This window comes from Macaca thibetana, chromosome 13 (genome assembly GCF_024542745.1).
Source record: "Macaca thibetana thibetana isolate TM-01 chromosome 13, ASM2454274v1, whole genome shotgun sequence".
NCBI classification, from domain to species: Eukaryota; Metazoa; Chordata; class Mammalia; order Primates; family Cercopithecidae; genus Macaca; species Macaca thibetana.
In genome coordinates this window covers 61080558-61105789 of record NC_065590.1, presented here as the reverse complement: position 1 = coordinate 61105789, position 25232 = coordinate 61080558, and the positions used below count along the sequence as shown (strand labels likewise).

Genomic DNA, 25232 nt, shown 5'->3' with positions numbered 1-25232 from the left:
ACTCCCTGGGTTGGCAAGAAAGAGTGGATTTCCAAGTGGGTTGGCTGAGGTATAGTGGTGCTAGGCAGAGTAACTGAACCCCAAAGTGTTAAAAAAACAGTTGTGCAGGAGCAGTACCAGGGAAGGTAAGACATCTGAAACACACACCTCCAGCCAGGGATGAAGTGCTCTGCTCCGGTATACACTAGACAACCAGTAGTTTTTCTTTTTTTTAAATACCTGGTACGGTATGTCTTCAACTTAATATCAGGTATTCCAGGGATAGAAAAAGACACAATCCTTGTTCAAAGAACTGCTGGTCTACCTAGGGAGGTTAGGCTAATAGGTGAACCAGAGAATGAAAATCAGAGGAAGAGATGAGTGGGCTGACTAGTAGGTATACTACTACAAATTGGAGGAAACTGAGGCACAAGCATTGAAGTCCCCCGTCCGGGTCACATACACGCTCATGTGCTCCCTCTCTCTTACTTGTTCTCACTCTCTCCCTCTGTCACTCTCTCACTGTCTCATAAGGGACTTTGTCACAGGAATAAGAACCCTGGGTTCCACCTACCCCACAGGAGCACAGTAGCGAGGTCCCATCTGATTCAAGGAAATTGGCTTTGTAGGGTTGTTATTGTGTGAAAAGGAACAAGCCTTGTCCAAGGCAGACCTGGATGTTTGTGTAGTTCGGACCATTTAGCTTCCTGGCCAGTGTTGATCTCTGCTGCTTTAAACCACATTAATCTCTGGGGGGACAAACTGACCCATCGCTATGGGAACCAGAGTGAGCCTGTGTCCTGGGTACTAGACAAACACTGGAAGTCAGTACCTGGTAGATGCCACAGGCAGAAGCAAACTGGGGCCTTCCGAAAGCTGAAAATGATCAATAGATGTGACTCTTGTGCATCCATATCCCAGGAAGGATGGATTCTGTTTAGCTCTTTGAGTTAGTTGTTAATTTTCAGATCTTGAAGACACTGTTTAGCATGAAATACAGATATTCAAATGTCCCTTTCTCCTTGGTGGGAAATGGTACTGACAGTCTGCAGGATTATGGGAGTCTAAGCACATAGGCATTCATAGGGAGAGTATACAAAGTTAGAGGGTATAAAAGCTATGTGGATGGTTCAAATATTAAGGTAAAGATGTAAGAGCTAAAATCTCAATTCTCTAGAATGGGACATTTAGACTTCATGGATAGGGGAAGATAAGAATCAGGAGTATGGGCAGTTAGACAAAATCAGAAAGAAGCATAGAAGACTATGCAGAAACATTAAGAATGTAGTGGTGGAAATGTTACCTTTTTGGAAGATGGTATCATGTGGAAGGTTTGAATGCATTTCTTTGATCTTTAACTCTACCAAAGGTGTCACTCTGATGTGAGGAAATATTTGGGTTGAAAAGGTGAGGAACTGGCCACAGCTTACCTAAATGTGGCTGACAACTTGTATCCAAGAGAACAGAATGAATTGGTTGATTTGCTGTGTCATGACATTTTAGGGATGTTTTTGGGATGTTCGAGGGATGTTTTTGAAGGGGATTTTTAAGAGAGAAAATGAGACCCCTTAAAAACAGAGATCTGAGGCATAAGAGCTGGTAATTTTTAAAGATACACAGCTGACTATAGAATGAAAGAAGCAAGTCAAGAAATACATATGTAGCATGTTTCTGTTTATATGAAACCCCCAAACAGGCAAGACTAAACAATATATTATTTAGGAGGAAACACATGGATGATGAAACCGTAAAGAAAAACAAGGGGCCGGGAGTGGTGGTTCATGTCTGTAGTCCCAACGCATTGGGAGGCCGAGGCAGGAGGATTGCTTGACCCCTGGGAACATAGTCTCTACAAAAAATTTTTAAAAATTTGCCTGCCATGGTGATGTGTGCCTGTTGTCCTAGCTACTCTGGAGGTTAAGGTGGGAGGATCGCTTGAGCCCAGGAAGTCAGGGCTGCAGTGAGCCATAATCATGCCACTGCACTCCAGCCTGAGCAACAGAGCAAGACCCTGTCTCAAAAATAAATTAAAAAATGGGCCAGGGATGGTGGCACATGCCTGCAGTCCCAGCTATTCTGGAGGCTGAAGTAGGAGGGTTGCTTGAGACCAGGAGGATGAGGCTGTAGTGAGCCATGATCATACCACTTGTACTTCATCCTAGGCATCAGAGTGAGACCCTATCTCAAAAAACAAAAGGAAAGAAAGAAAGAAAAGAGAAGAAAAACAAGATAATGATTACCAGGGAAGTCCAAATGGGGACTGAATGAGGATAGAGAGAAGGGTTGCAATTATAGGGGGTTAAAGGGGCTTCAAAGGCCAGCAACCATGTTCTGTCTGTCAAGGTGGGTCACAGCTAAAAGTGTGTCTCATTTGATCTTTAAACTGCATATGCATATTTTACCTACTCATTTGTAGGTGTATTTTACAATAAAGCAGGGAAGGGGAACAAGAACATGAAAGCATCCAAACTATCATAGACACCAGCATTTTAAATAACGACATGTCCTCCAAAAATTCTAACTTTAGTAAAAACCGAGCTTGCGCACTATCTCTTTATATCACTCTTTTGCCGCTAAAGTTTCAATTTTCCTGTTGTTTTGGCAGTGTGGTCTGTCTCTAGGACAGGATGTGTGGTGACTGGTGACATGGCCTATTTAGCTGGAAGAATGAAGTGTAGTCCCCATTCTCTTTACAAGACCAAGGCCACGATGGGGCTGAAGACCAAGGGGTTATCCACAGAACTGCTGGCCTACCCTCCACCTACCCTGGGGCCTCCCTCTTGAAGGTTGGGATTCTTTTTTTTTTTTTTTTTTTTGAGAGAGAGTCTCGCTCTGTCACCCAGGCTGGAGTGCAGTGGCACGATCTTGGCTCACTGCAACCTCCACTTCCTGGATTCAAGTGATTCTCCTGCCTCAGCCTCCCAAGTAGCTGGGATTACAGGCTCCTGCCACTGCACCGGGCTAATTTTTATGTTTGTAGTAGAGACGGGGTTTCACCATGTTGACCAGGCTGGTCTCAAACTCTTGACCTCAAGTGATCCGCCCACCTTGGCCTCCCAAAGTGCTGCAATTCCAGGCATGAGCCACCGTGTCTGGCCGAAGGTTGGGATTCTTAAAGAGTAACCTAGCCCAGCTTCACTCTTTCAGCAAGCAGCTCTGAGTAAGGGAGTAAACCTTCCTCACCGCCACAACTTTGGTGTCTTGCAACATATTTTTAAACCATGTTTTATAACTAAGATGTCAAACATTTCATTTGGCAGTTTGTATTATGAAAACCATAGTTGTCTTTCCATCTTCACCTGTAAAGTGATGTTATAAATTAAACCTTTTAAACTGTAGATGTATGTGTTCTTTCTGGATTCTGGCATATTCTGTGGGGGACATGGCCTTCGCTGTGCTGCCCTCCCCAGCTGCCACCACTGGTTGAAAATAACAGCTTTCCTTGCTGCCGTCACATACGTAAATGTAGCTAACATTTATAGAGTGTTACTATAAGCCGAGAATGATAATAGCTGATGTTCTTTTTAAAAACTTTTAAGTTCGGGGTATATGTGCAGGTTTGTTACATTGGTAAACTTGTGTCATGGGGGTTTGTTGTACAGATTATTTCATCACCCAGGTATTAAGCTTGGTACTCATTAGTTATTTTTGCTGATCCTCTCCCTCCTGCCTGTTCCAATAGGCCCCAGTGCGTGTTGTTCCCCTCTATGTGTCCATGTGTGCTCATCATTTAGCTTCCACTTACAAGTGAGAACATGTGGTATTTGGTTTTCTGTTCCTGTGTTAGGTTGCTAAGGATAATGGCCTCCAGCTCCATCCATGTCCCTGCAAAGTACAAGATCTTGTTCTTTTTTATGGCTGCATAGTATTCCATGGTATGTGTGTACCACATTTTCTTTATCCAGTCTATCATTGATGGGCATTTAGGTTGATTCCACGTCTTTGTTATTATGAACTTAGCTAATGTTCTTATAGCAGTTACTATATACCTGTCATTTTTTAAAGCTCTTTATGTATGCTAATTAACTTAATCTTTGCAATAGCCCTGAGAGGTGGATATCCTGAGACACAGGGAGGTAGACTGACTTCTCCAACATCACATAGCTGAGAAGTGGTAGAATTGGGATTTGGACCAGGGCAGTTTCTGTTCCATTGTCCTAGTGTTCATCATTCCACAGTGCTGTCTCAGATAATATGTTAACTTTACAGTGTGGTTTCATCTTTTCCAGACCTCTGACAATTTTTTTACTCCCCCATTTTATGGATAAGCACATTGAGGTTGGGATTTCATGTCGCACAGCGGTAAACAGCAGGGGGAGCCACAAAAGTGGCTTGGAAGTGGGGCCAATGAAGATTTTGTTTGTTCACTGCCCCCACTAACACCACCCCTTATGAAATGAAAAGGCCTCCCTGTATCCCTCAACCCCAGGGTGAGTGGCTCCTGGAACAGGAAGAAGGAGCAGGTCCTAGACCAAGAGCGCAAGCAAGCCTGTTCATGTATCGCTAATTGCTTAAACATCAGGGAAAGGGGTTTGTCGTCCTATGAGTTTTTTTTGTGGGAAAGCTTTTCATACAATGCTGGCTGACTTCTGAGCCTTAAAGTAAACAACTACATCATCCTGTACAGAGGGAGTCAGGAAAAGGAAACTAAGAAAATATCAAACTCCTGCAGCTTTTTTTGAAATGTAACTGGAGGAGGAAATGATGTTTAGAAGGCATTTGCTGGGGTCCTTGCACCAGGAGACTCCATGAATAATGATCCCCTTCCCAAGCTGTGTATCTGAGTAAATGTTTCCCACACTGTCCTCTCTTCTAAATACCCTCTCTGTGACGCAAGGAGGAAAACCCACCCGCAAAACGTGACTAGAAGATTCTGTAAACCCATTAGAAAGTTAAGCTATTTCCCATGAGGGAGTAATGAAAAGCCTCACTTGCAAAACTGCTGAGTGACTGAGCTGATCACTCCCTGAGGTCCCCACATCCTGAGAGGGCAGCAGCCTCACTACTGTCTCCATAGTCTAAGAACATGGACAATATTCTAGGCATCCGCCTTGAACATGGAGAAGACAGCACTGGAGAACTTTCCAGATATAGATATACTCAGAAAGACAGCAGACTTGTTGAAAAACAAACTTATTTTCTCATTCATACAACAGACACGAACCTCCTCTCTAATGCCTATGTCCTTTAAACCTACATGGGGCACTCTGGAGTGCTTTCCTGCTTCCCTAGCTAGGTTTAAGTCTCTCCTGTTCTCCCAGAATACCTCAAGCAGTGGGGCGGTCCCAAATACCAACTTGATAGTCCGGGTTAGAGAGAGGGAGAGACTGAAATGACAGAAGACAAAATTATCAAAATCATGTGGCTGTTCCACCATGCCCCCCACCCTGGGGATTCTGAAGTCCTGTCCCTTCTCCCTCTTGTTGTTACTTCCGAAGAGCTATTGCATCTTTCAGGTGTGATTTGGGGATGCATAAGATCTAAAGCTGCTACCTGCAGGGTCTCTGAAGTTAATGTCTCCTAGGATTGCTGCTAACACTTTCCTGTAGCAACTTGTAATTATGTCCCAACAAAAAGGAATTATTCGCTTAAACGACTTCGCCCTTTTCCACCTCCTAACCCACCATTTGTTTCTCCTAGCCCTGTGTGATATGGGGTAGTCCCTGTATTCCTGCACCACAAACTCTTAACATCCTTGCAGTCTTTGTCATCCACAGAATATTTCTTCTCCGTGAAGACAGTTTTCATTATGTGTTTCCTTTTATGATTGGTGGGAGCTTCTCTGGAGTGTCTTGCACAGTCCTGTATACATCATTTGTTACCTGCAGGGCATTCTGTATTTAAACAACTGTCTTGTGAATGACGTACCATGCTCTATGTGGGTAGCGATGAATATTTAAATGGATTTCCCTTAAATACTACTTTGGATAGTAACTGAAGCCATGGATTAGAGTCGGATAGCCAATTAGATTTTTATTTGAAATAAATCACTTGGGAAAGGATTTTTACAAATAAACCAAAAGAACTTGCCCACTTTTGTGACCCTGTTTTGAGACTTTGAGCACCATTCATGGCCAGCAAAAAAAATGTCAATATATCCTTGTTCCTTTGCTGGCTCTCAGCCTGCCATCTTCGATCTCACTGCCCGCTTTCTGGAAACATTGGCATGTGAATTCTTGCCTGTTCCCTCTGCCTGGGATGCCCCAGCCCTGCCCCCTGATGTCCTGACCTCCCACTGCTCATCTCACATCCTGCCTCTTCCACGAACCCTTCAGTTCATCCAAACCCCTGTAGCATTTATAAATTTTCCTCCTCTCAGCCCATGGCTAGAGAATCCTGAATATCCCACATGCTCCTCACAGCCCCTACTAACTGGTTGCAATTTACATGGGAGAGAATCCAAACTTATTTTTTTTAACCTCTTCACACCCACACAAACTCATCTCACAGCCCCTTAGCAGGAGGGTATCTCATTTTGAACATTTATTTTTCAGAAACTCGTTTCGTTTTTTAAACTTCCAGCAAATATTAACTATGTGAATGAATCTTGGTGTTCTCCTTTGCAAAGTGGAAATAATATTTCCCTTAGAGGACCGCCGCAAGAATTTAGTTAAAACATGTATGGCCTTTAGCACAGTGCCTGTCATGTAGCACACATACAGCTTTTAAACTGCTTTACAAAGTCCTTTGTCCATGATCTTACTTTATCTTCACGGTGCTTTTGCGATAGGCAGGGTCCTGGGATATCTTTCTTTGACAGATGAGGAAATAGGCACAAACGATGAGCTGGGACTGGAACTGAGATCTTTCCAGAACCACGCCTGTGCCCTTCCTGTTCCTGGCAATGTTCATTTTGAGGAGGGGAGAGAGGACAGCATTTGTCTATGGAATGAGCCCTGGCACCCAGCTTCCGCCTGGGAAAACCGCCATCCCTCTCTTAAAATGGGCACGGGTTTGCTGGCAGGACTTGCCCTTAATTATGGTCAGGCCACCTCTTCACCCCCAGCCTTCTGAAACCTTCCCCCTGGTTGTCCCCAAATGTACAGTTTGTTAAAGGCTACCGTGTTTTTTTCTTGCATCTTGGTCATCTCCAAAAGTTGCAGGATGACTTGGGAGTTTTTATTGGCTAGGCTGAAAAAATGCCCTGGCAACAATGGTGTGTTGATGCTTGGAGTCAAACTGGCTAGAGCAAGAAGTGATTTATGTAACTCTAGAAGGTCCTAATCGGGAAGCTGAGAGAAAGGGATGAAGCACGTTAATCCTTTCCACAATTTTCTCTTAAGAATGACTTTAGTTAGTCATGGGTAAAGTTTCTCTTCCAAGGTGTGTGCTTTTGGGATATCAAAAGATTTCATGTTTCCCAACTGAGATTTCCACATCTGCAGGCTGCCAGTGTTTTCAGCTGTGAGAAAAGAGCTCTTTCCCAAAAATTCATCATGGACTGGAAACAGGGAGGTATACGTTGAAGTAGCCATCAGTGGTGCTTCTAAAGGTCAGGGTTTCATGTATAGAACTGGAGCCATCCAGTTGGAAGAGAAGCCCGTTCTCACCTATAATCAGATGAAAAATGTAGAAGCATGAGTTGGATGGCCTCCACTTGTGATGCAATGACAGGAAATCAACATGTAGTATTTACAAAGATCAGTCATTTCTGGGAGGATTAGAGAGGAGAAAAGGTGAACCAAACATTACTTATGGACTTAGTCATATCATTTTCATTGATGGTGATGACAGCACGTCAACACATCATATGGTGAGAGAGGTCCGGTAGTCATTGCTCATCATCTTCCTCACTGGGCGTGGTGGTGGCAAGTCCCACCACAGCGGGAGGTTTCCTTGGCATTCATAGCAGAACCCCACACCCTGTCTTCTGATGGCCCTTGGACATGGATCTTGCTATCTCAGTTGACTATTGCATTGTTGCTCATGGCAGGGTTCTTAAACATGAGTGTGCTTTGGCTCTCCCAGGGAGCTGGTTAATTGGCAAATTGTAGGTCCTACCCCTTGAGATACAGATTCGGTAGGGCTTGGGGATCTGCATTTTTAAATGCAAGGGGGTTATTGGCCACACTTTGAGAAATACTGCCTGATAGTGGCATAGACACCTACTGTTGGAGACAGTTGGCTTTAGAATCAGTCAGCAAATGACTGCCCTAGGCACTGTCCTAAATCTGATTGGATTTAGAAAAGATCTGTAAGCTATGAGCCTTATCCTCAAAAATGTGTGTATGAAATGAGGTAAGCAGTGCAGGATTCGAGAGAATCAGATGCCAGACTGCTGGAGGAGTTCCTAGAAGAATGGAGAGTCAGGGTGACTTCCAGGCATGGAAGGTGGCATTTCACCTGAGCCTGGAGGACTGTAGGATTTGCACTGATGACTCAGAGGGGAAAGAGCATTTCTGATGAGAGGAACAACTTGAGGGGGCACCAGTGTGAGGACAGCCTCGAGCTTGGGACTTCACCAGCCTGAAGGCCTGTGTTTCAGTTTAGAGAAAGCCATAGGCTTTCTAATGTACCTGAAACAGGCACCAAGTCTCGGCAGATGGCCCCAGCCCACTGACAGTGGGTAAGGATATAGCCCTAAGCCATGCTGGAGATGACAGCACTCTAGGCTTTTAGAAATTTGACTCTGAAATAAAGGATGTCTTGGGGCATCCCAGGAGCCAAGACTGTGGTCTGTGAGAGTCCAGAACCTCAATACTTATACCTCAATGTTACTTGTAAAGCAGTTATAGATTTTCCAAGCACTCACTTCCTTGTTATCCTTAGATAGGGGCTGTCACCTACCCCATAGGGTTGCAGGAGGATTAAATGAAATAAATTGGGTAAAGCACTTACCCAACAGCACCAGGCCCATAGCAAGCATTTAATAAATGATGGTGGTGATTAAGGCTCTTCCCCCTACTTTCTTAAGGAGGGGACTGTGTGCTCGTGTTTGCATATTTGGTATTGTATTCTTCCTTGGTCAGAGTATCTTCCATTCCAACTCCTAATTTTGAAAACATTGCATAAAGATCTCTAGCCACCAATCCTTCAAACCTCAAGCAACAGCAGAATTGCTGCTTCCTTCCGAAGACCCTCCCTCCCACATCTGAGGACACCACAGTAACTCAGTCTCTGTCAGCTTCCCCTCCTGTAGCCTTGGGAGCACGCTGAGGCTGTGAGCTTAGGAGAGGCAGCCTAGTGTGCTAGACAGAACCCAGGGCAGGGTTCCTGTCTGGGCTCTGCTGCCCAACCACAGGGAGTCCTCTGGCAAATTAACTGCTCTGACCTCCTTCGGAGGCTTGTTGGGAAGATTAGAGATATTATTTCTAGCATAGTGCCATGCACGTATCAGAGGCCAAACAGTAGCCAGATTCATTACTGGTGGTATGTTCTGAGGTCTGCAACTTTGCAAACCCTTCTGAGACTGCTTGCTTGTTGGCATGCTCTGCCTACACGTTAGAGTGATAGCCCTACTATGTGTGGTCTCTGTACATCTTGGTTCTGGGAAGGGGCTACAAATCTGGATTAGACCCAAAGAGTTCATTCTCGAAAGCAGCATATCTGTTCTAACTCGTTTGCCTCCATGGTGTTAGGCTATGTGTATGTATATACACTTACTATATATAATATGCCATATACACCATATATAGTAATTTATGTTTACCTTACCATCTACCATATACACATGCACATATAAGGCATATACCAAATATATGATAAACGCTCAACAGATATTTATGAACAACGTTATTATTCTCTCCTTGAGCTGAGACCTCTAATGGTTTTTCATTTCACACACTCCTTCCCCAAGTCTGGGAGGGCACCCCCTGGACTACAGAGGGGGGTTATGAGGTGGGGATGGAGCAGGCAGGGACTGGGAAGGACAAAGTGTACTGTTTCAAGTTAGGGTCTGCGCAAAGGAACCTGCCCTGGGGTATGGTCTAGTTAAACAAAGCCCTGACCTTTGTGCTTCTTGCTCACACAGGAGACCTGGAACTTGTTTTCTCTATGAGAAAGGAGTTCAGATCCTTTGGGCTACAGAGAAGGCTCTGGCCTTTCAGGCCAGCTTCAAAAATCCTGATGTTTCTCTAGAGGTATCAAAGAAACCCTGAAGTGTGGTGTCACGAGCTATGGGCAGCCCTGTGGTGTGTGCATTAACTTAACATCTGTTTATCTTGTATCTGCTACATGCAAGGCACAGTCCTAAGTCCTTGAGATCCAGCAGAGAACAAAAGAGCTGGAAACCTGTCCTCACAGAGCTTCAAGTAGTGGCAGAAAGGCAATAACGGATTAAAAAATCCCTGATGTCAGGTGGTGATAACAAACGAGACCACAAAGCAGGGGAAGGTGGACGTGCTAGGGAAAAGGTGTTTGTTTGTTTTAATCTAGGGTGGTCTCTGATGAATTACAGTAACATTTAAGCAGAACATGAAAGAAGTGGAGGAGCCAGCCACTCACATGCCTGGGGGAGGAGTGTTCCTGGCAGAGTGAGTGGCCCATGCAAAGGCCCTGTGGCAGGAGTGTGTCTGGGACTTCTAAGGAGCAGTGATGCTCTGCTCATGGCTGGAGGCAGAGGGAGTTAAGGGGAAAGTGGGATGAAGTGGGATCAGAGGGAGAGCAGGCACTCACCTGACTATTCTAGAAAAGAAAGAATAACTAGGCCAGCTGTGTGGTGGCTCATGCCTGTAATGCCAGCACTTTGGGAGGTTGAGGTAGGAGGATTGCATGAGACCAGGAGTTCAAGAGCACTCTGGTCCCTATTTCCACACACACACAAAAATTTAATTAAAAAACATTAGCCAGGTGTGGTGATACAGACCTATAGTCCCAGCTACTTGAGAGGCTGAGGTGGGAGGGTCACTAGAGCCCAGAAGGTGGGGGCTACAGTGAGCCATGATCACGCCACCACACTCCAGACTGGGCAACAGAGAAAGACGTCTCAAAAATAAACTTGAGTATCTGGACAAGGCAGGACATGGCAAGCCCACACTAAGGAGCAGAGCATCCATCTCAAAACTCTCAAAGGGGAGGGAGCATCGTCTCTGGGCTGGGGTGGTCAAGGAAGCCCTCCTGCAAGAGGTAGGACTTGAGATGATGAGAAGGATGCTGCAAGCCCGGCGGACGCTTGAGATGTTCCTGGTAGGAGATAAGTGAACAAACCCCTGTGGAGAGTTTGTGTAGGGGCCTAGTGGAAGATAATACAGAAGAGAGAGGTCGGGGCTATGTTTAGAGGGCCTCAAGTGACAGAGAAACTTGTAAAACCAATGGAAGCCTGGCTGTCCTCTGTCGTCTTCTCCCAGTCAGCTACCTTGGCCTAGGCCCTGGGAGATGCTGACTCTCGGAAGCTCCCCAGCAGCTGCCAGGGAGGACCCTCCTCCTCACCTGCTTCCCCACAGCTAGCATCCAGGACACTTGGGTTCAGCCCCTTCATTTGCTGACTCAGACTTTCCTGTACCCATTCCAGTGATGACTATTGCTCTGTCAGGGCCCCCTCCCAGCCACAGACACCCTCCCCAGACATAAATCTCTGCGGTCTGCAGGAATTCTCTTCCGCCTTTCTGGAACCACTGGAATCCCACAGACTGGGGTGGACAGCTATTCTTATGAAGAGTGTGGCTCCATTTCTGGACTAAACAGGCTTACTAGCGCTGAAGATAAGGATCCCAAAACCAAGTCAGGCCTATCTGCAAGCAAAGTCTCAGCCTCGCTCACCTCTTCCCTTCTTCCATCAGTCATTAGCCCTGTGTGAGAAAGCAGGGGGGCCATTGTTACTATATGACATGGCAAAACGGATTACCTGCTAATGCCATTTGGTTTAGTGATGCCTTGTTACATAAACTACTCTGGAGGAGTTCAAATATCCCCCAGGCGAACGCTTCCATCCCCAGGTTGGTAACTCTATAGCTGAGTATTGTTTTATTTGCCATTTTTCAAAAGAGGGAGAAACATACCCAAGCCATTATTCAGCCTCCTAGTAATACATTTGAAGAAAACAACCACAACTCCCAATCCTTTCTTCTGAGGGCAGGACGTTGTGGGACTATTGTTCCTTCTCAGGCCACTCTTCCACCTACAGAAACTGGTCTGGGCTACAGTCAGATTACAGGGGGTATCAGGAGGCCTTTGGGAGTCAGGAAGAAAGTCTTACAGACAGAAGCCCAGCTCTAGCAAAGAGGGAAAGATCAATGCCTTTGAAGCTGGATGCATATGTGGCCTTTGATTTGGGTGCTGGTTGGCTGACTTTGGGCAAATGACTGAAACTCCTTGATGCTTATTTTCTTTATCTTAAAAACATAAAAAATAAATGAGGATAAGGTGATGATGACCATCATAGGGTTTTTTAAAATTATTATTATTATTATACTCTAAGTTCTAGGGTACATGTGCACAATGTGCAGGTTTGTTACATATGTATACATGTGCCATGTTGGTGTGCTGCACCCATTAACTCGTCATTTACATTAGATATATCTCCTAATGCTATCCCTCCCCACTACCCCCACCCCACAATAGGCCCCGGTGTGTGATGTTCCCCTTCCTGTGTCCAAGTGAACTCATGGTTCAGTTCCCACCTATGAGTGAGAACATGCAGTATTTGGTTTTCTGTTCTTGAGATAGTTTGCTGAGAATGATGGTTTCCAGCTGCATCCATGCCTCTACAAAGGACACGAACTCATCCTTTTTTATGGCTGCATAGTATTCCATGGTGTATATGTGCCACATTTTCTTAATCCAGTCTGTCACTGATGGACATTTGGGTTGATTCCAAGTCTTTGCTATTGTGAATAGCACCACAGTAAACATACATGTGCATGTGTCTTTATAGCAGCATGACTTATAATCCTTTGGGTATATACCCAGTAATGGGATGGCTGGGTCAAATGGTATGTCTAGTTCTAGATCCATAGGGTTGTTTTAAGGCTGGGATGCAGTGACGTGTGTGCAAGCTCCTGGCACGGCAACTTAATACCATCTCCTCTGTCCTGTTTTGCATCTGCTGAGGATGAAGAAGGAGAGCAGTTGAGTGTGGCCCTGCCTGACTGGGGGCCTTTCCTCTGTAGTTATCTTCTTTATAAGCCATTTATACTCTTGGTATGATTTTAAGGGGAAAAAAGTCAAGAAACTACCTTGCATTTAAAATTCATTTTCAAAACATACTGGCAGCAAACGCCGCACTACCGAAGTCAGGGAAGACAGGAGAGCAAATGTCAGGTCTTGGCAAAGTGGGGTGGGGAATTTTTTTAAGTGTGACATTTGAATAAAGAAATCTAAACTAGGAAAAAAAAAGTTTTCCCCGATCTTATCATGGTACAATGAAGAGTTGTATAAAAACTGTTTGTCCCCGCTACATGTTTACTTACCCATGGGCAGGATATCTCACAGGCCAAAAGTTCAAACTACTGCTAGCTCCCAAGCAATGTGTGAACTTCAAATGAACTGGCTTCAGAAGAGGCTCGAAAAATGATTCGACCCACAAAGGTTCTCAGCTCCCGAATGTTCTATCAGTACTTGTCATGGCCTTTGGTGTGGTGTTAAATATATACAAAGATGGAATGAAGGCATGATAATAACTTCACACACACACACACACACACACACTCACGCTCACGCATACACACACATATTTTCCAGATATTTCCTTGTGAATGACCGTCTTATTCCATTACATCAAGCATCTAGGCTTAGCCATGCTTTATAATGATAAAACAGAGCTCTTCTACCAACTCCAAACAGAAGAATGACAGAAATAGAAGATTTAACATGTTTTTCTTAACGTTGATTGAGTTTTCCTACTTTTTGCTGTAGTAACTATGAACATCTTCAGGTCGGGAATCAGATCTTACCAATAAACATTTGAAGTGCCAATATAGTTCCTGGCTGAGAATGTCTTTTACATGTAACTTATCTAGTTCCTTACGTATCTGAGATACAGTTAAAATGCAATTTAGCATGGTAGTAAGAATACGGCTTTAATGGCTAACATGGTTGAGATCCCACCTCTGCTCAAACTAGCTGAGCAATTTTGGTCAATCTACTTTTCTGTGTTTTGGATTCTTGATCTGCAAAATAAGATAATGGTCATGAATAGACTAATTTTCAGGATTAAATGAGTGGATGCAATGTGAAGTCCTTGACATGACACACATGATTTGCTATGCTTTTAATTATGATTCTCTTCAGGTTTACCATCTCTTGCTCACCTGCTTCCCACCCAGTTTCTCTGTCCCTCTCACACCTTCCTCCGGTGAGAGCAGTCATTCCAAGGAGCTTGGAAGCCAGCTGTCGGTTCTCTGCCATTTTCTTTTCACAATGGCATTTGACCCCTCAGAGTTTCAGATCTCCATATGTACATTCCAAAACATTATTGCTCAGTGAGCCTCCGCTGAGGCCTGTTCTTCTAACGCTACTGACCATGATTTTTTAGCTGTATTCATGTTTTTTGTTTGTTTGTTTGTTTTTTGTTTTTGTAGAGGGGGAGGGGAGAGGGAAGGGAAGAGGGAGTCGTGTTATTTTAAAAAAAATAAATTTTGCTCCCAGGGTCTAAGTTAGATCTTTGGGTTGGCTCAGCCTTCCTCTTCCAGAAGTCTACTCTGGCTAATATCCTTTAAAGTGTTTTTCCTGTTGTTTGTTCCAGAAATAGTTCAGGATGACGATATTGACATTTGGGCTAAGGCATATATAAGGCTCTTCAATTAGACACAAGGCTCAGCCTCTCATTCACCCAGTGGCTCATATTCTCCACTGATCCAGGAGGGGAATATTTGGGTTCACACCACAGGCTGCCCTCATTGGGGTTATTTGTGGGTCTCTGCACCATCCTAGATTTACTTCTCCGCTACTGGGATGGATTGTGGTTGTGCTTGTGGGCTGCCATGCTTACAAGCCTGTGCTGTTTCTGGAGTTGCCATTTTTACCTACTGAGGGGAGGACATTTAATTTGAGTAAATATGTTAGAAAACCTGTTTCACAACCTGGTCAACACACCCGTTAACCATGGCTAGAAGTTTCCTGAAGACAGGGCCTGTATGCATCTCTGAACACACACAGTGTTTAGACACAGAACTGAACACAATGCCTGGCTCTCATGGTAGGTGCCTAGGGGATGTTAACTAAATGGAACTGAACTGGGCCTCGAAGGATGAGTAGGATTGTAGCTGGTAGAGCTGGAGAGCTAGGGGCATTCCGGGGAGAGGATCCACACAGAAGAGGAGACGAGTGGAAAGCGGGAATTGTGAAGGGTGAACAGCAATTACACCGTAATCTGGTTACACTGGAGGGTACCTGGAGGACAGACAGATGGCAGAGCACCGTGAATACCTTAGGATAGTCTTGTCTACCTTGGCTTCAGCTTAGAACCACTTGGGCTCCTTTAAAAACATACCACCTCCTGGCTCACCCCAGTTCAGTTGTAACTGAATCTCCACGGTGGGGCCTGGGGGAGCACTCTGGGGAAGGGTTGAGAGCCAGTGTCTAGGACTTCCAGGGACACTTAACAGGACGTAGGGAGAGCCCCACACCAGGAGACCTCTTGTACTGTAGATTGCTAACAATCTTGAGAAAATGGCAAAATCTGCCTTTAAGTCTTCTAAGCTGGAGTTTAGAATTTTAGAGTAAACCTAGAAAGAACTGGGTAAAAATGATGGAAAGAGATCTATTTATGACACAGAGTTAATAGTCAGGACTAGTAACAACCTGAGCAGGCAGCTAAAGACGTACTAAGATTTCACCTCCCCTACCTTTCCCTTAACTCTAACCTTTGCACTCTGAAAATCGCTGATTTCCCAAAAGCTTGCAAACTGACGAATCTCAGTTTTAAATGTAGTTCAGACTTTACCCTCTATCTAGGTCACAGCTAAAGCTGCCATATGTACCAAGAATGAGAACTTTATAAGTTAATCAGGGCACTGTTTATATTTCCAGGATTCAAAATAAATCATTTCATTTGCTGTCATATTCTGACTTTTTGAAAATCATTTCTATCTGTGCGTAGGTGGCACGAGGTACTCATTTCATAAGTAGGTGTGGATATTTTGCAGGTCTTCAAGTTCACAGCAGGGACACAGTCTCCAGTTTTTCTCATATTGGTACCAGTTGTTAAGCCATAGGTTTTAAACTAACACATGATTACCCTTGACGTTAGTGTACTGCGTACACCCAAGTCCAAAGTCAGAATTTTAAAGCAATATTAAAACAAAACAAAAAATTCCTTTTCATGTAGGAATTGGCTCATTGGTTTTTCCTTCCATAAGTCAATATCTGATGCTTTGATTTTCTTAAGGCATGTATATTTATAGAGCCACATACACCCGTTAGGACACACGTTGAGTTTTCAAGAGAGAAAAACACATGTGCATGTGTTTCCCTGACCTAACTCAGTTCACATCCAGACTGGCTTCTAGAAGAAAGGAAATTTACAGTGTGGAAAGTTGCAGCATTTGCAGGGACTATGGGAATCTCAGCACATAGTCTTAGATAAACTTTACAAGTATTGGCCTAAGTAACCCACAAGGCAGTGATTTGGATTTGTTTACCAAGTTAACTGCCAAGTCACAAATAATAGCTTTTTCCCTTAATTTGGAATGAACAACATAGTACTGAAGTGTTTCCTTGTGAATACCTTTCCATATGCGTCATGACAAAATACTGTATAGATCAGTTTACATTAGATTGTTTAATTAAATTTAAAATTCTTTGAGCTGGAGGAATTTGCCCTAAAACTGTTCTGCACTGCCAACAATTTGATGTTGAAAAAACCAGCCTCCATGTTAACATTTCAGCTTGAATACCCTTATTTTCCACACTGGAAACTTACCATGAGCAGTTCTTTTCAGAGGTTAGCTTTCAGTTATCAAAATGGGTGACATCTATATCAAAGGTTATAATGTAATTTGAGGCAGCAGTCTCCCTTCCAGGAATCCCATTTTATGGTTTGATTATGTCTTTCAATTACATGATCTATAGCTGAACTCCATATACTGACTACTGGGATTACCAGCCAAGTTAATATTAACATTATTGAAAAGAGTCGGTTAATGGGAAAAGGAAAAGTCAAAGGTATTAAATTAGCAGTTTGTTAGGGATCAGTACCTGCTGGTCTTTAGAGTGTGTGAATTTCATCAATTCTTGTGGCTGGGACAGGGAGTAACGTCCACAGCTGACACACGTTCTGTCTGGGTGAATTCTTCCCTCCTGTTCACCCTTTCCCTCAACATTGTAGTCTCAGAATGTTGCCACTTTTTATTCTTGTTGAACAGGTGAGGAAAATAGTTTCTCCGGTTTGTTTATTGCCTGGATCAGTTGGAGTTTTTTACAAGGAGCATTGGTAAGAAAAGAAAACAAACAAAAGTAAACAGGAGAGGTTAGAGTCCAAGATTCTGTTCCAAATTTAAATCAGGACTAGCCACAGGGTAGATTGGCCAGCAGGGCTTAAGAGGTATTTGAGCCAGCCTGAAGTTTTCTCTCTTTGCCTCTGGAAAAGCGTGGCCAAGGCTTGCTTTTAAAGCCCATCAGATAAACCCCTCTTGGTCCTTCTACTTAATTTCAACTAATAGCATGAGCCCTGAGCGGTATTCTGTTAAGTAACTAATGGGAGAAGAAATGTCTCCATGGGAGGCTTCTCCCATGTTACAGAACACCAGAGGCGAAGGGTGGGCGCACACTCTCAAAAGCTCAGCTAGAGATCCCCACCTAGTTCTTCCTGGCTCATCAGGAATGGTAACTCCAGCCTGACTGTAGGCTTCTTCCCGGCATCCTTGTTCACAGGCACTGCCCTGGTCAGGGTTTTGATTTCCACACAATGCTCTTGTTTGGTGTAGCATTTTTACTAGAATAAGAAAGTTTCAGAAACCACATTGGCCTCTGTGTAGCTCCCGTCTTTCTAAACCCTTCTAGAATTGTGGTCGTTTCCTGAGGGACCCTCTTTGTTTTGTTTTGTAACTTCATTCTACACTCACAAGGCAACTTCCCATCCAAATTAAACATTTGAAGTGGGAAGACTTTGTAGGGCCTTCAGAAAAACAGTTTTTTTCAAGGTGTTCTGTAAATATGGGATTATTGCTGATCCTTGTGCCAACGTCATGTTAAATAAAACAGTTTCAGATATGTACTTCTGACCCAAAGCCCTCTTTCATCACAATTAGGTCCTTAATCTGTTCTAGGATTATTGCCATAATATTATCACTCTAATTACAGTCCCTAAAAACGTGAAATAGGTTATATAACTCAGAGCTTGTTTGGACTTCTTATAGTCATGCTTATATGGCAAGACAAACAACTTTCAGTCCAGCAGTGAAGGGGAATAGTCACACACACAGTAACTATTTCCATTTTTTTAAGTAACATTAGAAATACCCATTGGTATCTTTTTAATATATTAAGTTACAAATGTTTTAACTTACAAGAGCAGTATTATAGTATACCCCTAGAGATAAGGCCATTGTTGCCTATAAGGTATTATGGTAAGTAATAGAAACATCCCCCAAGCTTCTTCATTAGCAGTAAAAATGAGTTCTTGGTTGTGTGTATGGGCAGTGGGGATGTGGTAGAGGTGGAGGAGGGGTGGGAGAGGGTTTTAGGCAACTGAGATGATGTATCAGAGAAAGTAAAGTGAAAAGGGGGTTTCTGTGCTTCTGATTGTTCCCCTGGAGTTCCCTTATGGAACTCCAGATGCCAGGAATCAGAAAGGAGTTTCTGTTTGTCCATGAATCACTATAACACATCAATTTGTTCTGAAAACATGAATGTTTTGTGATTGAAATAGTGGCTTGTTGTTTAGGAGTCTCCTATTTATTTTTGTGGCAACAGTCTCAAAGCGGATGCCGAATTCTGAATGGGGAAGACCTTTCTGCTTAGGAAGAGTCATGAGTATCTGGCCCACTGGCTGGGGTGTCCTGAGCATAGCAATAATGAGTGACATCATGGTCTCTGTCTTTGTTAGGATTCCACGTTAGCCACCTTGAATGGGAGGCCAAGATATGTTTCTTTTGTTGTTGTTGTTGTTATACTTTAAGATACATTTCTAATCCTAGTCACCAGCTATGCAAATTCAATTCAATTGTGTATTATAAAAGTATCCACTGGGGACTCTGTTCAAACCCTGGTTTAGAGAACTAAGAAGATTATAAGAGAAGAGTAATTTGGTGCTAAGTGGGTACAGAATGTTTGTTGAATGAATGAATGAATGAATGAAGAATGAATGGAAAAGTCTGGGCTTGGCCCTTACATTCTTGTTTAGTAAGGAAGATCTAGCTACGTGAAATAATTAAAGGATGCCTTAAGTCCCAGTGATTTGTTAGAGAAAGGAGATATCAATATCGGCTTAGGGTAATCAGGGCAGGAATTAGTGAGACCAGCAAAGGCCTTATGCTGAGCCTGTCTGGTGCTTTGGGGGCTTTGATTCAAGTATGAGCACTTAATTTTTGGCTGGGGACATTCATGGAATAAATACGCTTGTATTTAACTGTGATGTGGTCCCATTTTTGTGCTGTGCTCAGATTTCTCTCTTTACATTCTCCCTCTTGAGTTGAGAGGGTTGCTAACCTAGCATGCTGTTATGAAATCTAGGGTTTATATCTTTTAGCATTTTAAATGCAAAGTCCTGTAGAAACCCGGAATGCTCAACAGCTCCTAATAACAGTAGGAATGCTGTGAGGTCACCACACACAAAGTTTTAATTTATGCTAATTTAATTAAAGGTAGTTGGCAAATAAATAAACTAGGGAAAGTGCACTGAGTTCCTCATAGCTCTGGATGAGCCTGATATTGGAGCTGTGGACGCGCTCTGTGCCCAGGGGCCCTCAGCTCCACTCTGCCTCTCCAAACAGGAGAATCTGGTCACAGGGAAGGCTTCACTCCACGTGGAGTGGGAATCTAGTGTATGTTACGTGTTTGTATCTTCTTATTCTATACACTTTGTTATGTGCATTGTATGTTCTCATATTTTATTTTACAGAGCAGTAGACATACAACCACATATGCTATATTCTATGGGTGAGTTAAAGAGCATTCTTCAAGCTCTAGGTTGTGTTCAATTAGTGGATCACAAAATTCATGTAGTCTGTCTCCGTGGGCATTTTTACTTTATTGAAACAGAGTAGGGTAGACAATCTAGGGTGTACCACATATAGTAAAAATAAGAATTCCATTGGGGAACATTTAATTTGAGTTACTTGTATGTATGTACACATCTACAGTATCTTACATACATACACCCCCATGTGTGAATAAGTTGGCCATGTATGTGTCTACATGTTTATTTGCTGGGTCATCAGTACTGCATGTTGTGGTTAAAAATAAAACACTGGTTTAAGGGATGTTAAAGCAATTTTGACCATCCTCGTTGACATACACAGAATTTTGCCTGACTTATTTATCCCTAACTCCTACCTAAGACAGGCTAGCACCAGGTTCGTGGGTTGGCGGAGATGTTTAGGCTAGTAATATTGCAGGAGCTTCTCAGGCTCCAGTGAGTAGGATCTGCATGTTGTTTTGTTTCTTCTTTCTCCTTCCTCTGGTGTCAAGGGATATCCACTGTGCTATGGAAAATGAAGCATATGGCTGGGCACAGTCACTCTCACCTATAATCCCAGCACTTTGGGAGGCTGAGGTGGGAGGATCACTTGAGGTCAGGAGTTCACAATCAGCCTGGCCAACATGGCGAAGCCCCATCTCCACTAAAAATACAAAAATTAGCTGGGCGTGGTGGCGCATGCCTGTAATCCCAGCTATTTGGGAGGCTGAGGCACAAGAATCATTTGAGCCTGGGAGGCAGAAGTTGTTGCAGTGAGCCAAGATCATGCCACTGCACTCCAGCCTAGGCGACAGAGCAGGACTCTGTCTCAAAAAAAAAAAAGAAGAAGAAGAAAGAAAATGAAACGAAAATGAAGCATGTTAGACTGTAGTGTAGGTCTTATCTTACAGTGTGGAGCCCTGGTAGAGGGAACTGAGTCAGCAGGTGAGACGCCAAAACAGCATCTCCTGGGGGACAAAGATAATGGCTGGAAGGAGGCCTGAGTCACAGACATCCTCAGCTGTCATGGGAAGATGGTATCTGATGGTAAATGAAATAACTCCCCTTCTTCCAGTGAGGCCAGTGCCCCTGCCTACCCAGTGGGATGGCTGGGATTCGTTTCTGGTGGCAGTACTGGGTGAGAACCACAAGGGCAGACCTGTTTCCTGACAGATCAGCTGCCATCCTTTGTTCGGAGTGAATCAGCTGCTCCAAGTTGGCTGAGCAGCGAGCCTCCTGCCTCCACCGGGCTCAGCATGCTCTAGCCTTGGATATGGGCTCTGGGGCCTGCCCTGCCTCTAGGGCTAGAGATCATTTCCCCCCAACAACATGCAGTGACACCTAGCTCCACATGACAGTGTTTCTCAATGGCCCTAAGAACCATTGCTTCTCATCAAAATCACCTCCTGAAGTTGAAGCTCTGGGCTGAGGCCCAGGAGATTTTAGTAAACCTTGTAGAGGCTTCTTCTGCACATTCAAGTTTGAGAGTCTCCGCTTTTGGGTTTCTTTGATGTACACATCACATTGAAAAATGGAAAAATTTAAGCATGTAACATTTTTCTAATTAAAAAACGTTAAGATGGCTTAATTTTGGGTTCTTCCTGGTAGGAGTTTACATAGCTGGTTGAAACTTTAAAAGTCAGTGGGGGAGGCGGGGTGTCAACTGTGTAGCCACAGCAGCAACATGATAAGCACTGTCCTTAGGGTCTACACATGGGCAAGACCCCTTCAGGAATCCTCTTGAAAATACCATCTTATAAGCAAGAACTTAGAGCACTTTAATAGCCAGGGTCCCCTTGGATGGGATTCAAGAGGGACTCCACATTCTCTGTTTATTTCCAGTGTAGTCATTGAGTGATCATTGGTAGAACAGCCCTATTTCCACTTTACCAGTTCACAGGCAGCTCTTAAAATCTCATCATGTGCAGGACGTTGAGCTTTCTTCAACGTAACGTAGAAGGCCATAGTCAGCCTACTTTCTGTCCCTTCTCCTGAAGTGAATTCTTTTTAGGTCAGGAGAGATGTATCTGATATTCAAGAAATGATTGAGGCAGGAATCCAATGGCATCTTGTTCCTGGAGACCCAGCCTTCCTGGCCATATTTATCCCTACTTAGAGACGTTTCGAGGCACAGGATTAAGAGCAGGCTGGGCCAGGTGAGTCAAAGGCCATGGGCTTTCATTGAACTGCCCTCCTTGTCTGATACCTCCTTGCTAAACTCATTAGAAAAAGAGTACAGGAAATCTCATCTCCAATTGGCCAAGGGAACCCCAGGAACTTGATGGGGTCAAGTTCCTGGACAAGATCCCATTAAAGGTTGATAAACACAACTGATGCCTGGTGATGAAGGTCTTCTTTTATATAGCAATGAGGACAGGTGGCCGGAACAAGAGGCAGAAAAAACACATCGTGGAAGACATTGTTCTGGGAGGCGATTGTACCCTCTGCCCTCCCAGCAGGCTGTGAGCTCACAGTGCTGTGTGGTCAGTGGAAGGAGGGCTTTAGTTGGCACATCCTGTGTAACTTACTGAGTTAGAGATCACAATAAAACTCAAACCTATTAATCACATGTTAGGTATTGAATGTTTGAGAAGCTGTGCATTTCAAAACACTGAATTTGATTAGGACACAGTCTGGACAATGTCATTTGTTGAAAGCTTCAAATCAAAGTGGTTCCCATTTCCCTTCCCCTTATTTACTTAACTCACTTATTTTTTAGTAAGAATGCTACATAACTCGAAAACTAGGAAAAAAGATTTTTTCAATGGGGAGGATTTCTTGGCTTAAAATAAATACCATCAAAGCATTTCCACTGCTTACTAACCTTTGACTTGCATACAGGAAATTTTCTGTCAAGTACCAAAAAATCCTGGAAAATTGAATTTGGTTTTAAAATGCAATTCTCCCTTGTCTTCAGAAGGAGTGGCTGGGTAGCTCATTAAATGTAAAAAGTACTTTGAAAATTGGAAGACCAACTCACATATTAATTATCATCAATAGTTATCAAACCAGTGTCTTTTAATTTAACTCACCTACACAGTGATCAAGGACTCCATAGAGACTGCCTTCTGCACCGCCCCCTCCCCCTGCCCTTTCCATAATAAGGTTTAGTGACTTGCTTATGGGCCACTTAAGGGAAAAGGAGAACTAAGTTCCGTTTTCTCTTCTTTCTCTGACTAGCCATAGGACCTTAAGGCAGGTACATGGTCTCTTTGAGCCTTATTTTCCTTATCTGTGAAATGGAGACAGTACTCCCTCCCAGCTTCATTCTCAGGACTGTCCTGGGGCTTCAGCGACAGCCTTTTGAAAAGTCTCAAGGGTATTAACAAAATGGAAATGTCCCATATTCATGTTCTTTTGTATTCCAGCTCCCATCAGCTTCCCATGTCCAGAGATGCTTTACAGCCAACAGGGATCCATATGGGGTTCACTGGGCTCAATGTCCCACCAGAACCCCTCTGCCAGTGCCTTCCACTGAACGGATGACTTTCTAAGCAAGGTGCTCGGGTCTTGGCACCAAGGGATGTACCTGCCCAGTGTCAGGGTCTGTCCAGTTGTCCCTGATTCCCCTTTGTCCAAGCACTTGGCCTTTCTCCAGGGGGGAGACGGATGATAGCTGGAAGTGATCTATTCTGCTTATGGGTTTTGGCCAGTTCTCGCTCTGGTTAGGGGTGAACCAGTGTCTGACAGGTGAACTTTTCCTTAGGGTCAGAAACACATTGGCTTTTAAATGCAAAAGGGTACCTGGTCGGTGAGCTCAGAACCTTCACCAGCTCTGGAAATATTGTTCCTCTTGCAGGACTCAACTCGATGTTGAGGACCCTTGCCCTCCTCATTTCTCCTTCCCAGAGAGAATGTACTCTGCATTTTCCTATAGCTCTCTATGGGGCACCATCATGGGTTGTAATAGTTGGTGTGGACTGTAGAGACTCTCCTCCATCTGACCTACATAGGGGGAACTCCAAAAAACTTTTATAAGCAATTTAGTTAGGCTCTTCTCTGTAGTATAGAGTCCCAGGGCCTTCCTTGGAGTCCTCTGATGTCTCTTACCTTCAAAGTCAGAATTGGAAGGCAGGAAGGAGACACACGGTCCTTCTTTCCCCTTCTTGACTGAGCTTGGGGCAAGATTGTCCAGGCCCATTTTTTCCTAGAGATTTCCTTAGTGTAAACCTCACCCTATTTGATGGTCTCCAGGGACCTCTGGGTTTTGCTTGGAAGCTTCCCAGTTGTCAGTATTACAGAGTGGGCCTAGAGCCTGATAGAAGCCCGCACCTCACTGGATTAGTGCTGCCCTGGTTTCTTCCCAGTCCTGACAATGCACATAGCCCAACTCTCTCTCAGGCCCACAGATACTTTAAGCTTCTGTTGACTTAAAGTGGCCTGAGATAGGGCAACAGGAGATGGGCAACCTATCCCAGTTGGTGCAAAGCCGTTTACACACATATCTTGTAATTAACTGTGAGCCTAGACCAGAGTCCAGCCCTTGGGCAGCCAAGGTAGTTTCTGCCTGAATTGTTCCCGAGCAGACTGGTCACAGGGGAAGCAGCTGCAGGTTTTATACCCGCTGCAGGAAATACCTTCTGGTATCCTTGTAGCTGTGGGAAAATATTCTCACTTGAGTTCATGAAGGTCACCAGAGGGGCTTCCCTCTGCTTTCCAGTCTGCACTCTCGTAAGTCCCACCTTTTCTAGAAAGCCTGCCTCAGTTTCCCATCATGCATTTCCTTCTGCCCAGTTCCTTGTGTTACACAACAGTTTAACTCTTCATAATACAACATTTTGTGTTCTGCAGTTGATTTCATGTAATTTACATTTTCACATCTTGACTAAGACCCTGAGGCAAACCCGAGGCAGGTCCTTCTGTCCATCGAATCCAACACAGTACTGGCCCTGATGAGTCCTCTGAGAGGTGCCCCCAACATGGTCACCATGACCAATGTAGAAGGCTGGGGGTAAATCTGAGCCCACCAACTGATGGGGAAACCTAAAGTTCTTACAGAATTGGAGGCTTGGCACTCCCTCCACTGGTTCCTATTGCCCGCCCTGCTGCCTGGTCCCCAAGTGTAGGGTGGCTTAGGTGAGCTCATGGCCTGTGATGCACATTCCCAGATCTTTGAAGTCATTTCCCTGAAATCACATTTACCGTTCACAAGAAAAAGGCCAAAGCTGGACAAAGGCACTGCTGCCAAGACTCGAGCACTGTTAATTTCTTATGAGCCCTTTGTGATGGCAGAGTTTATGAAATGTAAGTAAACAGGCTT

At 44.1% G+C, this 25232-nt stretch overlaps 1 protein-coding gene and 1 long non-coding RNA gene across 3 annotated transcripts in view; both read left to right on the top strand.

Annotated features, from left to right (window-relative positions):
• The window catches only part of LOC126933882 (uncharacterized), a 35432-nt gene extending 14588 nt beyond the window's left edge, over window positions 1–20844 (top strand). The window contains exon 2 of the long non-coding RNA XR_007718759.1: window positions 260–20844. This is a non-coding gene — a long non-coding RNA (uncharacterized LOC126933882). The remainder of the gene's footprint in view (window positions 1–259) is intronic.
• PRKCE (protein kinase C epsilon) overlaps window positions 1–25232 on the top strand; it is a 539420-nt gene that overhangs the window by 375751 nt on the left and 138437 nt on the right. The gene's annotated exons all lie outside the window — the stretch shown is intronic.